Genomic DNA, 15308 nt, shown 5'->3' with positions numbered 1-15308 from the left:
GTAGACTGCGGACCATCAGAGAATGCGAGCGAGAGATTGACTGGTGGAGTGACTCTCTGCGAGAAAGGCGCAGAGATTGCACTACCCAGACGGAGGGAACAATGGACCCTCTCTCTCATTGTAGTCAAACAGGGAGAGACAGCTTGAGAGAAGATGAGGAATGGCAGCTGGTCTCATCCCGGCGTCGCAGGCAACCCCCAAGTTCTCGACCTACCTCGGTTCCCCTGATCCCTCTCTGTAATAGGTATGAAACCCTGAAACCAGAGGGAGAGGTGACTGATGATAATGTGGGAGCACTGCCGCCAAGCTTGCCTAAGGTGAGGCGATCAGCTCCGCGTTTAAAGACTGCCTCCTCCAAGAAAGAAAGGAGAGTGGTAGTTGTAGGTGACTCTCTTCTGAGAGGAACAGAGGGTCCAATATGTCGGCCTGACCCTACCCGTAGGGAGGTGTGCTGCCTTCCTGCAGCCCGGGTCAGGGATATTTCTAGAAAACTCCCCAGCCTTATCCACCCCTCTGATTATTACCCTCTATTGATAGTTCAGGCCGGCAGTGATGAGATCCCTGTTAGAAGCCTGAGGATTATAAAAAATGATTTTAGGAGACTGGGGAAGTTAGTTGATGGAGCGGGCATACAAGTAGTGTTTGCCAGCATTCCCTTGGTGGCAGGGATGAACGCTGAGATGACCAGGAAAAGCCATCTTATAAATGCATGGCTGAGAGGCTGGTGCAAGCGTAAAAATTTTGGATTCTTTGATCATGGGGTGGTCTACTCGGCATCTGGCCTGAGGTCTGCTGATGGGAATTGCTTGTCTCCAAAAGGGAGACGGATACTTGCCCAGGAGCTGGCGGGACTTGTAGAGAGGGCTTTAAACTAGATAGGAAGGGGGAGGGGGATAAAGCCAGGCCTGCTAGAGAGCAGCCTGGGGAAGTGGTAGTGGGATTAGGTGAGAGGCGAGGGGCTCAGCTGAGGTGCGTCTACACTAATGCACGCAGCATGGGCAACAAACAAGAAGAGTTGGAAGCCATTGTGCAGCAGGCAAACTATGACCTAGTTGCCATAACGGAAACGTGGTGGGATTGCTCCCATGATTGGAGTGCGGCAATGGATGGCTATAAACTCTTCAGGAAAGATAGGCAAGGAAGGCGGGGTGGAGGTGTAGCTCTCTATGTTAGGGAATGCTTTTACGCTACTGAGATTATGACTGGGGACGATAACGTTGAATCCCTATGGGTAAAGATCAGAGGAAGGGCTGACAAGACAGGCACCCTGGTGGGCGTCTGTTATAGACCCCCAAATCAAGATGAAGAAACAGACGAGGTATTCTATAAGCAGCTGGCACAAGCTGCACAGTCGCCTGCCCTTGTCCTCATGGGGGACTTTAACTTCCCTGACATATGCTGGGAGTACAGCACAGCACAGAGGAAGCAGTCTAGGAGGTTTCTGGAATGCGTAGAGGACAACTTCCTGGTACAGCTGGTCAGAGAGCCCACGAGAGGAACTGCCCCACTAGACCTGCTGTTCACAAACAGGGAAGGTTTGGTGGGAGATGTGGAGGTTGGAGGCTGTCTTGGACAGAGTGATCATGAAATGATAGACTTCGTGATTCACAGTGGAGCCTGGAGGGGGAATAGTAATACTGCTACCTTGGACTTCAGGAGGGCAGACTTTGAATTGTTCAGGGGACTAATAGGGGGAGTCCCCTGGCATTCAGTCTTAGCGAGCAAAGGGGTCCAAGAGAGCTGGTTGCTCTTCAAGAAGGAAGTCTTAAGGGCGCAGGAGCAGGCAGTCCCCCTGAGCTGCAAAATGAGCCGGCGGGGAAGAAGACCGGCGTGGATGAATAGGGAGCTATTCCTGAGGCTCCGGGAGAAAAAGAGAATCTACCGCCTGTGGAAAGAGGGACAGGCCACTCAAAATGAATACAGGAAAGTTGTTAGGATGTGTAGAGGTGAAATCAGAAAGGCAAAAGCCCAGCTTGAATTTAACCTAGCTGCTGGTGTGAAAAGGAATAAGAAACTCTTTTATAAATACATTAACAGTAAGAGGAGGACAAAGGAGAATATCCACTCTTTGCTGGATGAGGCTGGGAATGTGACCACTGAGGATAAGGAAAAGGCGGAGGTTCTGAATGCCTTCTTTACGTCTGTCTTTAAAAGTCAGACCAGTTATCCTCAGGATACCCCTCTCTCTGACCTGGTAATCTCGGCCGGGGAGCACACTAACCCCCCTGTGATTCTGAAAGAAACAGTCAGAGACCTACTGCTCCAGCTGGACTGTCACAAGTCGATGGGGCCAGATGAGATCCACCCGAGAGTGCTGAGGGAACTGGCGGAGGTGATAGCCGAGCCGCTTTCCATCATCTGTCAGCGCTCCTTGTTGACTGGTGAGGTCCCAGAAGACTGGAGGCTTGCCAATGTGACTCCCATTTATAAGAAAGGTCGTAAGGAGGATCCGGGGAACTACAGGCCTGTCAGCCTGACCTCGGTGCCAGGGAAGGTTATGGAGCAGATCGTCTTGAGGGAGATCATGCGGCATGTGCAGGGTGACCGGGGGATCAGGCCTAGCCAGCATGGGTTCATGAAGGGCAGGTCCTGTTTGACCAACCTGATCTCCTTCTATGATCTAGTGACCCATCTGGTGGATGAAGGAAAGGCTGTTGATGTGGTCTACCTAGACTTCAGCAAAGCCTTTGACACTGTCTCCCACAGCATTCTCCTGCAGAAGCTGGCAGCCAGAGGCTTGGATGGGTACACTCTTGGCTGGGTAAGGAGCTGGCTGGAGGGCCGGGCACAGAGAGTGGTGGTGAATGGAGTTAAATCCAGCTGGCGACCGGTCGTGAGTGGTGTACCCCAGGGGTCGGTGCTGGGGCCTGTCCTCTTCAATATCTTTATTGATGACCTGGATGAGGGCATCGAGTGCACCCTCAGTAAATTCGCAGATGACACCAAATTGGCTGGAAGTGTGGATCTGCCTGGGGGTAGCGAGGCCCTACAGAGGGATCTGGACAGGCTGGAGAGCTGGGCTGGAGCCAATGGGATGAGTTTCAACAAGGCCAAATGCCGGGTCCTGCACTTCGGCCACAACAACCCCAGGCGACGCTACAGGCTTGGGGCGGTGTGGCTGGAGGACTGCGTAGAGGAAGTGGACCTGGGGGTATTGATTGATGCTCGGCTGAACATGAGCCGACAGTGTGCCCAGGTGGCCAAGAAGGCCAATGGCATCCTGGCTTGCATCAGAAACAGTGTTGCAAGCAGGAGCAGAGAGGTGATTGTTCCCCTATATTCAGCACTCGTGAGGCCGCACCTGGAGTACTGTGTCCAGTTTTGGGCCCCTCACTGCAAGAAAGATATTGAGGCCCTGGAACGTGTTCAAAGAAGGGCAACAAAGCTGGTGAGGGGTCTGGAACACAGGCCATATGAGGAGAGGCTGAAGGAGCTGGGAATGTTCAGCCTGGAGAAGAGGAGGCTCAGGGGAGACCTTATTGCTCTCTATAACTTCCTGAAGGGAGGTTGTAGTGAGCTGGGGGTCGGCCTCTTCTCTCGTGTCATTAGTGATAGGACCAGGGGGAATGGTTTCAAGCTACGGCAGAGGAGATTCAGGCTGGACATGAGGAAGTATTACTTTTCAGAAAGGGTGGTCAGGCACTGGAATGGACTGCCCAGGGAGGTGGTGGAATCACCGAGCCTGGGGGTGTTCAAGGAAAGACTGGATGTTGCGTTGAGGGACATGGTTTAGTAGGAGCTATTGGGAATAGGTGAACGGTTGGACTGGGTGATCTTTTAGGTCTTTTCCAACCTTAGTGATTCTATGATTCTATGATTCTATGATTCTAATTATTTGAAGATTTTATTCCCTGATTCATTGTTCCCAAATTAAGAGAATTGTTAATCAAAGATGTGGCACTGGGGGTCTGTTAACAAAAACATTTTCCAAGATGAGATTATTTAACAAATGTTACAGATTTTCACTTGTAGTCTACTCCATGAGATGGGATATTTCTTAATTACATAAATAGAGAAGCACTGCTGAACGTGATCAAACTGTACAAAGGACTTGAGCGATCACACATAAGAGAAATAGAAAGAAAAATCTTTACTGCTTAAAGACAGTGAAAATTCATCCATATTAGTAACTTCAAGCATTTCTCAAGAGCATTTCTTGGTACTATAATGCTATCATCTAGACCATTTCAGATTGCACTTGAAACAAGTCCTAACACAATTGACAGCAACTCAGAAGATGTTAAACCTCAGATGACGCCAGTGCCAGGTGCTTTTCACATAAGTAGAGGCATGCCCTTAAAAAGAACTTTATTCTTTTGATTGCTTATGGAATCCTGTTGTAAGAAAGCTGGTGCATTTCTTCTAATTGTCATAAACTACAGCAATTCTGTGAAAACAGAGAACACAGCAGTCTAAAATATTTATTTGATCGTTAAAATGAAAAGAAATATGTCACATAAACTTCTAACCATTACATTTTTAAGAAAGTAGCTGACACACGGCATATCTGTAGACACGCCTACTCTAAGTTTAAAATGTATGTTCACGGCTTGCAATACGTTATGAAATACTGCATCTTTGATTAAGCTTAAGGTAAATTCATATGGCAAGGTATTATGCCATAGCAACAGAATGGTTGCAATGGCTGTGGACAGGTTCAGTACCTCTGGAACGTCAATCATTGCCGGTATCTCCACCACTTGTTTTTTAAACAAATTGTCTTAGAAAAAATAAATGAGTTAGATGGAGTTTTCAGCTAATTAGATAGGGCTTTAATTGCCCTTGATGTTTTTTTCTCCTACAATTTGTGATAAGTGCATACTGAATGTATCACAGCTCTTGTAATCCTCAATAACTTGCAACAGTAAATAGAATAAAGTCCTGTTGGATAGGAAAATGCATTTTTTTTAATTTGCATTGAACCTCCTACCTAGTACATTAGGTCTGATATGATAAGAAGCAGAAAGTTTTAATTAACTTGATCTGCTACAATAAGGTCATACAGTTGATAGATGAATGGAAGGCAGTGGATGTAATTTTTCTGAATTTCAGCAAGGCTTTTAATAGCACTTCTCACAGCATAATTCTGGGTGAATTGTCCAACAGTCAGATAAAACAGGATCACGACTTACATATGACTTATATATTGTATCAATCATCCCATTACATCTTGGTCTTAGAATATCATCACCTGTGGGAACGTAAGAAAAAACTGTTCAGAGCAGGAGCCGTGGAGCAGGGCGAGCTGCTCAGAGCAGCAGCTGCGGAGCAAGATAAGCAGTATGAAGGACACCTTTGGAAGAACCAAGAACGTCTCATGGCTCTGACTGGATAAGCTTCTGTGTGAATGATTGAAGAGTGTTTTTGCAGAATGTTCCGCTAACATGTATAAATAGAGTAGTGCTTAACAATAAAGCAGACTAATAGCTTTTAATCACGTTGGTGTGCTGTTATGTCTCTAGCGTGTCCTGGGAGTCCAGAGACTTCCCCACAATCACCCTTTAAAATTTATGCAACTCGATTAACTTATTTGTCTGGGTTCTCAGTTTATATTCTTGTGTTAAGTCTCTCAAGATTTGTTTTTTAAAATTTTTATCATACTCTGTGAAGAAACCTGGAAATGAATGTTTGGGTTCTTTGGTTCCTCTTGGTTTGGAAGTCTATACCACACTGAGAAGTAGAATGTGGCTTAAATATTTCACGCTTCTGCCTAATTTTCAGATTCCATCTTCTGCCATGTTTCCTGATTTAGCTGAAACCTTTTATCAAATGAGCAAATCACTTCAGCCCTGCTATGCTAATACTTATAGCTGATCTTCCATCTATTTTCACATTACATAAAATGAACTAATTCTTTGTTATAAGAATTCTTAATTTAGTTCTTGCACTGGATGAAGGAAAGGCTGTGGTTGTTGTTTACCTAGACTTTAGTAAAGCCTTTGACACTGTCTCCCACAGTATTCTCCAAGAAAAGACAACAGATTATGTCTTGGGCAGGTTTATTTTCTTCTGGGTGAAAACCTGGCTGGATGGCTGGACCCAGTGAGTGGCGGAGAATGGAGTTGAGTCCAGTTGATGACTGGTCATTGGTGATGTTCCTTATGGGTCAGTATTAGGGCAAGCCCTGTTTAACATCTGCATTGATGGTCTGTAGAGGAGGAGTGAGGCACCATCAGTAACGTTGCAGATGACACAAAATCAGGATGAAATGTTGATCTGCCTGAGGGTTTGAAGACCCGACAGAGGGGTCTGGATAGGCTGAATTGATGTAGGAAGGATATATTTCACTGTGAAGAAGCCCTTAGTACACCACTCATGATCCCGCAAACTAAAGGAGTAGCATGTCTGCTAATCACAAGACATCTTGGTAGTTTATATCTGGTATTAAAAATTTATCAAAATACAGTAAGCAATAGATTGCATAGGTCTGTATAAGAGGGTTGAAACTGTAAATAATACGAAATAACTTTTTTTTTAATAAATTCAAAATTGAGCTAACAAAATTCTCTATCTCTTTCTGTTTCATAAATAATCTGCTGGAAGGGGAATTTAAGACACAAAATGGTAATTACCAGGACTACTATCATTCTGGAACATGTAGGATTATATTCTGTTCCTTGCATATTTAAAAACAATGTGTCAAAACTCTGAAAAAATGTAAGAAAACTGGTATTGCTGGTGATTTTCAAAGGGGCACATAAACATACACATGGGCATGTGTGGAGTTATAGTAATAGGACACATTAGGCCACAGTATACACTAATTTCATTAAAAACTCCATAAAGGAATTTCACCATGCTCCTCTTGTATTAATCAAAAGACTCATTATCTTTAGCTTTACTTATTCCATTGTCTCACCACATTATTAATCTATAACTAAAATCTTAATGTACAAGAAACTGCTATGAAATACAAAAAATGATTATAATCACTGGATTATCAATACAAAAAAATATTTTTTTCTGACTATTGAGTTTTACTAGGAGGTATGTATTTTGACAAATAGGTTATTTTAGCATTTAAGGGAAATATTTTCTCTGTTTTTTTCACTGAGAGATGTTCTTTTTATAACCCCAAATTTAACCTTATCACATTTTTTTTCATTCTCATATATTTCTATAGTATTTTTATAATGTCTTCTGCTCTCATGAGAAATTTCAAACAGATCAGAATATTTCTTCTTTTTCAATATATAATCTATAGTAAAATTTGTTCAAATATTCCCAGGAACTATCTCATTCCCCCAATAAAAGCTTCTTTAAATGTTATAGCATTTCCTCTTACAGATTAGTTATTTGAGTTTCCTAGTATAATTATTCTGTTATTTTTTTGTAAAAATGTATTTCTGTATAATGAAAGTAAGTGAATTCTGTTGTTAAAGTTTCAGGGTAATACATGTTCATTTAAGTATATTTCTTTTTCATTTGTGAGTATTTTTATATAAAACCTAAATCATGGTGCAAAAGCAAAATTCTCATCTGAGCCAGACATGGTAACTAACCAAATATATATGTGCTACATCATAAGAACTTCTTTTATTAATTCTTTTATTTCCCACTTGATTTATATTTATAAGTAGTCAGCAATACAGAAGTGTGTTGTTTTTTTTTTTTAAGGATGCTATCTTTTGTTTCAGTGTAGTTTAGCTGAAGATAAAAATTCGTGAATTGTCATTGGTGACAAACAAAAAAAAAAATTCATTTCCCTATGACTCAGAAAGTTAATAATGAGAATCAGCCTAATTTCCTGCCATATTTTGATTTTAAATTAGTGAACAAAATTTTGTGAATTAGTATCCAAATTTACCCAAGAATGTAGTCAGTAAATATCTGGTCAAAACTAACAATGGAACTAAGATTTCTGTATTAGATAACTCTAAGAATTCAGCATGAAAAGAAAGAAAATATTTTGAAGGTAAGAGGATTCAAAGTACTTACTACATAGACTGTAAATATTCAGTAGTAGTTGAGAATTTAAATGGCAACTTTGTAAAAGAAAAAAAAAAAAAAAAAAAAGCACAACAGCAGAAATATATAGCTTAAATTCTAAAGAAACAAGTGTTTTTAATTATTCTAATTGTTATGCCCTTTTAAATTGATTCACTTCTATATTTTTCCTCTTCCTCTTGCTTGCTTTTAGCTGAGAGAGTTGGGGTTCTTCAGCCTAGAGAAGAGAAGGTTCCAGAGGGACATTATAGCTGCCTTCCAATACCTATGGAGGGACTCATCATAGGATGAGGTTGCACAAATAAATTGCTAACTGATTTTCTTAAGTCAGTCTCTGTCTGAGAATGAAACTACAATACCCAATTCTGGTCTTTCAGGGAGATAAAAATGAGGTTGCAGAGCAAAGTCTGAGGGCTGTCAAGAGAGACTTTGGGGCATTGTGGCAGTTGAAGCAGGAGCTCAGGTGTTATCTTCCTTGATAACTTCAGTAGCAGGGAAAGATACAGAGAGGAACAGGAAAATCCATCTGATCAACAGGTGGATAAGAGGCTGGTGCCGTTGGAAGATATATTATTATTATTATTTGTGGGAATACAAAACTATCCAGAGCAGCAGCTGTAAAGCAAGATAAAGAGCATCAGAACCAAGGAGAACTCTAGAAGAAGAGAAAAAGCAGAAGGAATGGCTCATGGCTCTGACTGGATAAGTGCCTGCATGCATGGTTAAGGAGTGTTTGTGGAATACTCTGTTGACATGTAAAGGTGGATGGGAAAGTTGTAAGAGTGGATGGGGAAGCTAAAAAAAGAAACTTGTGAATGTATACAGGTGATGTGAGAACTTGTAATAGAGGATTTGGATTATTCACATCTGAGTCCATGCATCAGACACTGCAATTGTTATTATTTTAATCATGGGACGGTTTATTCAGCACCAGAACTGCTGGCAACAGATTGGGTTCATCTGGGTCAAAGGGGGAAAAGGTTTCTAGCCCAGGAATTGTTAAGGTTCATTGACAGGGCCTTAAATTAGGTTTGAAGGGGGAAGGAGAATAAAATCAGGCATTCCAGGATTAGAGGTGAGACCAATAGCACAGCTGAAGTGCACATGTACTAATGCATTCCACATGGACAACAAACAGGATGAGCTCAAAGCTGTGGTGTGACAGGAGAATAATGAATTAATTGCCATCACAAAAGCATGGTGAATCATTCTTACGACTGCAGTGCTAAAATGAAGGGCTGTGAGCTCTTCAAGAGATGAGCAGAGAAGGAAGGGTAGTGGTGTACCTTTCTGTGTTAGGGAATGTACTGATGTAGAGCTCAATATAGAGAATAACTATGAGTTATAGATGAAGATCATGGGGAAGGCCAGTGAAGCTTACATCCTTGTGGGACTCTTAGACTGTGCAACTAGAATGAAGAGACAAACCAACCAAACAAAAAGTTAAGGAAGGAAAATTGAATTTTTCATTTGTCTTTACTCACTGCTAGACAATTTTTGTTCAACCTGCAGAAAATTTCACTTCATGGCTCCATTCAGTCCCTTTCAACCTAAATTATCTTGTGGTCTTATGGGATTATCACTTTAAGTATTCAGAAGTCTCTTGTGATTTAATTTACATGGAATATTTTGACAGTGACTTCGCTCAGCATAAATGGAAAAGCAATGGCTTCTAAAATCACTCCCAGTCCCTACGACTGTTAATGATTTTTTCTGTAGCATGTATGTGTCATTTTGCTTGTATGAAAGAGCATGATTAAGAAAAAAATACATAAATTGGAAGTAATGGAGACTCAAAATCAAATAGAATAGAAGAATAAACAATAAAAGAATCAAGTTTTAGTTTGTACAGACTGCTTTCCACACATTACTCTCAAACACCTGGTAATGAGAATTCTTTGACCTCTGTGCCTGCAGCCAACACCCCTCTCCAACAAAACATGCATATTAATTCATGTGAAGGCTTTCCTCAAATGCAGACTTTTTGCTGCTGTTTCCACTATAAGAAAAAAAACCCCAAAACACCAAACTATTTAAGCTACAATTAGCAGCAAAACTTATTTTAGTGCAATTGTATATGTGGGAATACAAGAAAAATTGTTCAAAGCAGCAGCTGTGGAGCAAGATAAACAGCATGAGAACCAAGGATAACTCTAGAAGAAGAAACAATATCTTGTGGTTCTGATTACAAATAGCAGAAGAAAAGGCACAGCTTAGTTCTCCACAGAAATATTTAGGATGGAAAATCACATCTCACACCATTCAATTGCAAATCCTCAAAATAGTACCTCACGTACAGACATTAAATGATCTGCAAAAATTATTAGGGACCATCAATTGGCTGTGACCATTTTTGGGTATTACTACTCAAGAGCTGCACCCTCTCTTCCAGCTACTCAAAGGAGACCCAGATCTAACCTCTAAAAGACAATTCACACCAGAAGCGCTACAGTGCTTGGACTCTGTAATAACATCATTGCAACATCGATATAGCCATCGTGTTTCTTTATCACTTCCTGTATATGTTATAATAATATCAAATTCACATCAGGCATACAGTTTGTTATGTCAGTGGGATCCTCAAGAAAAGATCCTCTTATTATCCTTGAATGGGTGTTCTTACCGCATACACTTTCAAAAATGGTTACACCACGAGTGGAAATGTTTGCCATGCTAATACAGTGAGGTCGACATCATGTGCAAATTTTATGAGCTCTTGACCCTGCTTGCATCTACATACCTGCTACTAAAAAAGATGCAGATTGGATGCTTGCACAGTTGCTCGCTTTACAAACTGCTATGGCAGACTACACTGGACAAATCTCCACCCATCTCCCTAACCATCAATTACTGCATAATTTGAGTGATCTGTCCCTTACTACTAATATTCTACTTTCACTTGTTGCAATACCTAATGCTGTAACTGTCTTTACAGGTGGCTCCAGCAAGACACACGGAGCAGTGGTTCTCTGGCGTGCGACTGCTGCAGTCAGACGTACGTGTTGTCAGTGGATCACCTCAAATTGTAGAACTCGCTGCGGTAGCTCAAGCTTTTCAAATTTTTTCAGAACAGAAGCTTAATATAATAACTGACTCTTTGTATGCTGCAGGTATCATTCAGAGGATTGAAGGATCTTTTCTCAAGGAAGTTAACAACCCTGCTTTGTTTGCACAGCTCAACTGAGTTTTACATTATGTCTCTCACCATACTCTTCCTTATTTCATTATGCATATTCGATCACACATTATGTTGCCTGGTCCTTTAACTGAGGGCAACCGTAAGGCTGATCAAGCCTTTGCTACCCCTCAATTATTTCAGCAAGGACAACTCTCCCATCAATTTTTTTCATCAGAATAGGAGAGCCTTACAAAAGCAATTGGCTCTTTGCCTCAAACTGGGACAAATGCCCATGGCACAGCACCTCTTGAACTGAGGCTGACAGATGTCACTCATGTTCCTGAATTTGGGCATCTAAGATTTGTACATGTAACAATAGATATTCATTCTTCCTACATACTTGCCACTGCACATACAGGTGAACGCAGTCGTGAAGCCTGTAAACACTGGTTATCTGCTTACGTTGCTGTGGGGATCCCACATACTACAAAAACAGATAACAGACCTTCATCTACTTCTAAGGCCACTCGAACTTTCCTCCAAGAATGGGGGGTTACAGAATCACAGAATCACAGAATCACAAGGTTGGAAACGACCTGCAAGATCATCCAGTCCAACCACCCTCCCATTCCTATTAGTACCACAAGCTACTAAACCATCTCTCGTAGCTCCTCATCCAGGCGCCTCTTGAACACTACCAGGGATGGCGACTCCACCACCTCCCTGGGCAGGCCATTCCAGTGCCTGACCACCCTCTGAGAGAAAAAGTTTCTCCTAATATCCAACCTAAACCTCCTCTGGTATAACTTCTTGCCATTTCCTCGGGTCCTACTATTAGCCTGGGAGAAGAGGCCAGACCCTTTTGCACCACAACCTCCCTTCAGGAAGTTGCAGAGTGCAATGAGGTCTCCCCTGAGCCTCCTCTTCTCCAGACTGAACAATCCCAGCTCCTTCAGCCGCTCCTCATAAGACTTGTGCTCCAGACCCCTCACCAGTTTTGTTGCCCTTCTCTGGACACGCTCCAGGGCCTCAATGTCTTTCTTGTAGTGAGGAGCCCAAAACTGAACACAGTACTTGAGGTGCGGCCTCACCAGTGCTGAGTAGAGGGGGATGATCACCTCCCTGCTCCTGCTGGCCACACCATTTCTAATGCAGGCCAGGATGCCGTTGGCCCTCTTGGCCACTTGGGCACACTGTCGGCTCATGTTCAGCCGAGCATCAACCAACACCCCCAGGTCCCTTTTCTCTTCACAGTCATCCAACCACTCATCCCCAAGCCTGTAACGCTGCCTGGGGTTGTTGTGGCCAAAGTGCAGAACCCGACACTTGGCCTTGTTAAACCTCATCCCATTCATCTCAGCCCAGCGATCCAGCTTACCTAGATCCCTCTGCAGGGCCTCCCTGCCCTCAGGCAGATCGACACAACCTCCCAACTTGGTGTCATCTGCAAACTTACTCAGGGTACACTCAATCCCTTCATCTAAGTCATCAATGAAGATATTAAACAGGATGGGCCCCAGTACCGACCCCTGGGGGACACCACTTGAAACAGGTCTCCAGCTGGACTTCACTCCATTGACCACCACCCGTTGAGCACGGCCCTCCAGCCAGTTCCTTATCCAACGGAGTGTAAAACTGTCCAAGCCATGGGCAGCCAGTTTCCACAGAAGGATACTGTGTGAGACCATGTCAAAGGCTTTGCTGAAGTCTAGGTAGACTACATCAACTGCCTTTCCCTCATCTACCAGTTTGGTCACCCAGTCGTAGAAGGAGATGAGGTTGGTCAAACACGGCCTGCCTATCATGAACCCGTGCTGGCTGGGCCTGATCCCATGGACAAGCTGTGTGATCTCTCCCAGGAGGATTTGTTCCATGACATATTACAGGCATTCCTTACTCTTCCAGTGGACAAGGTATCATTGAGCATACTCATCTAACATTGAAATCCATTCTTAATAAAGAAAAAGAAGGGGGAATACAGGATGTCTCCTCACCACAAGGAAGATCATGTAACGCTTTGCTTGTGCTGAATTTTTTGAACTGTGATCATACGGATACAACTCGTGTGGATCTTCACTATGGGGCCTCCCCAGTGCTCAAGGAGCAGCCAGTGGTCAATGTCTGGAATATGGCCACAGGGCATTGGGAAGGCCCCTTACCACTGATAACTTGGGGTTGTAATAAACAATTTGGATCATTTACATCTGAGTCCATGCGTCAGACGCTGCATGTATATACCTCAACAACCTTGTAAGAAAACACACAACTGTGGCAGGAGAAGATACAGTTCACTAATGGCTACTTAATGACTTGTCATGAATAGATCATAAGCTACTCAAATCTTGACTGTGTTTGAATTATGTTAGCTGAGCAGTTTCTTCCTGAGAAGGAATCAACTTGTGAAGTGATGATGGTAAAATGTGAAAATACTGAGCTGCTCTTCTGTTTCCTCAATTTTCTCTGTTCTCCTTGAAGAAATTTAAAACCAAAAGACGAGTCTATTCTAATTGGCTATCGAAATGTATGAAAGATATATAGGAAGCGTTCTGAACTGAAAAAAGTTTTTTGATAAGGGCCACAAATGGTGTCCTGATCCCATGAAGTTTGTAGAGGTTTCATCACTGGCCTTAACACAATCAGGACTTTCCACTTTCTGAGGAATATGACATTTCTTTTTATTTTCATTTATTTCTGTGGGTATTATACTGGAATGATTTATATGGAAAGATCTGTGGTGGAAGAAGCTACATAAGTACTTGGAATTGTGCTCAGAGATGAACAGGCTGCCATAATATCTCTAGCAAAATAAGGTAACACTCCAGGAAAGAAAAACAAAACAAAACAAAACAAAACAACACCATATATATATATATTTATAAAGAAAGACAGAGAGAAGAAGCAGAGAAAGTTGTGAAGTTTTTTTCTCCTTACCCTAGACATCATAGACAGTGGCCAACACTGCATAGGTAAGAAATAAAATGAATTGTCCTCCTCTGCTAACATGCAAACCACTGCTGTGCGATGCGTACAGTTACAGATGTTAAGCAAACACTGTAATGTGATTCCTTGTTACTACCTAAGTTAGAATTACTTTCATTTCCTGCTTCTTTCTCCCACTCACAGGTTAAAAAAGAAAAAATAAACAGAGAAAAGAAACACTTTGAAGAATATCTCCAGAAGCTCAGTTTTCAGTCAGAGAAGCTGGCTTAGAAAGATTTTATAAGGTAATTACTCTTTCCATGCAAAAAGGTAAAAACATGGTGAGACATCTGCAAATTGCACCTGAAACATTCCTGAGGTTAAAAGTGTAAATATTTAGAATTGAAAAATCCTTTCTTTTTTTTTTTTTTTTTTTTTTTTTTTCCTTTTCAGTTCCTGTGGAACTGTGTATTTCTTAATTACTTTAAATCTGGAAGCAGAAGCAAACACATGCAATTACAATATGTATTTATTTTACCACTATATAAGCATATGCTAACAAGTACTATTTAGTTCTGAAATAATAGTCGTACACATTCATGTAAGTAGAATCTAACACTGTACTCTGTGTAAACTCTGTGTACATTATATCCAGGTCAAGTCCCTAAGAACATTCAATTTGAAAGGACTTACTCAGATAAATATGCATATGCTACACTTCTGAAGCATGTGCAAACAGTGAGCTTATATCCATCAGCAGAATCTAATCATGTTACCTCTAGCTATACACAAAACTCAGAATCCCTTTTAAATTAAAGGTCAAGAAAGAAAAAAAAACTTCTTACTTTGCATAAACTTTTCACTATGCTAAATTAAGGAAAATAATAGCAACAAAGTAGCAGAAGTATTTCTAGTTCAGAAACAGAAAGGAAGAAGGAGACAGTAGCAAGCATTAGTTACCTATTAACTAACACAACACTTAAGAAATAGTGATAACATGCAAACGCGTGCCAAATGAATCCTGATCTGTGCCACCAATAGAAAAAATACCAAAATAAATTCATGAGGGGAAGTGTCATGAAGTGAAGTACAACACTGTAAGCACCCAGCCATTAGTTTAATCTGAAACATATTTAACTCTTTCTATCAAAATGAATTCATTTCACAATCACAGAAATGCACCATATTTCCACGTATAAGGCAGTCTTCATTAAATTCCATTACAGAATTATTTAACGTCAAATGTCATCATGCATAATTAGAACACAGATACAGTACTAGGTACAAATTGAAAGAGTTCCTAAAAATTAATTCCTTCTTTATA

General features: G+C 41.6%; 1 protein-coding gene across 1 annotated transcript in view; it reads right to left on the bottom strand.

The window, feature by feature from the left end:
• The window catches only part of CNTNAP2 (contactin associated protein 2), a 663767-nt gene that overhangs the window by 183001 nt on the left and 465458 nt on the right, over positions 1–15308 (bottom strand). The window lies entirely within an intron of this gene.

The sequence above is a fragment of the Lagopus leucura genome, unplaced genomic scaffold (genome assembly GCF_019238085.1).
Source record: "Lagopus leucura isolate 7727_CA_CO unplaced genomic scaffold, USGS_WTPT01 Super-Scaffold_100058, whole genome shotgun sequence".
NCBI lineage: Eukaryota > Metazoa > Chordata > Aves > Galliformes > Phasianidae > Lagopus > Lagopus leucura.
Note: the sequence above shows the minus strand (reverse complement) of the source record. Positions and strands in the feature narration are given on the sequence as shown.